Genomic DNA, 1,065 nt, shown 5'->3' with positions numbered 1-1,065 from the left:
ATAACTATGTACGTGAAAAATCCTGAATTGAATCTTGAATAAAATTACAAAATTGGTTTAGGAGTTTTAGAGTTTTAGTATTACTAAATTAATGACTGCAGTCTGTCTTCTCAGTCTCCGCAGTTGTATTGCAGTCACATCCTGCCTGGTCTGAGTTCACACATTCTTATTTAGAAGCTGATCACTAAAACAGGAAACATGGTCAGAGGTTTTGCCTATTTGTATCTTAGTAAAGTACAAGGTTTACTTAAAAGCTGCCTGCTCAGTCACAAGAGGCTGAATAGTGAAGAAACACAGAAACTGTGTTTGTGTAGGTGATACTATTAGTTGTCCTTTGTGGTGAACTGGGTTTAATTATTTGAAACCTGTAGCAACCGTGATATTAAAGACAGTCACTAAATAGATTGTAATGAACGTTATGTGTGAGTTCACTAGGGAAGATCTGTAGTCACTCATTTGCCTGCTTCTCTGTTCTCTACATCACTGCCACTTTCCCACGCTGTCAGTCTCAATACCGTCATCTTTACTCTAGTCCAATCATCTTCTTACTCACCTTCTTTGGGCTAATCAGTGTCCACTGCGCTCTTTATCATTCTCCTTTCCTCATTCATGCAGTTTTTTCAGCTTTTTACATGTGGCATATCATTAATATATATTTACATGTTATATATCAGCGCAAGGGCGAAGATTTGGTTTTGGCATTGGTGGGGACAGATGATTCAGCCACCAAACCCTGCCATGTTTCTTTTTTTTTCTTTTTGTCTTTGCTTCACATATGCTATTCGACATGCTTTTAAACCATTTAAAATCACAATTCATAGTTTTATATGTGAATTATATAATGTTAAATTACTATTAAACAAATGACTAAGTATTTTAGACTTTAGTTTACCTCGGCCATATTCCATATAAATCAGGTATACAAAAATAAAAATAGTTTCAAATACAATCATGACAATAAAAGAATATGACTTTAAGGACTTAACAACATTACTTCATATTATAGTACACCAACATCTCTTATACAAAACTACTCATATAAGATTACCACAAAGTAAAAGATCT

The sequence above is a fragment of the Pundamilia nyererei genome, unplaced genomic scaffold, assembly GCF_000239375.1.
Source record: "Pundamilia nyererei isolate P.nyererei 1_Seehausen unplaced genomic scaffold, PunNye1.0 scaffold00001, whole genome shotgun sequence".
Classification (NCBI taxonomy): domain Eukaryota; kingdom Metazoa; phylum Chordata; class Actinopteri; order Cichliformes; family Cichlidae; genus Pundamilia; species Pundamilia nyererei.
This window is presented reverse-complemented; position numbering follows the sequence as displayed.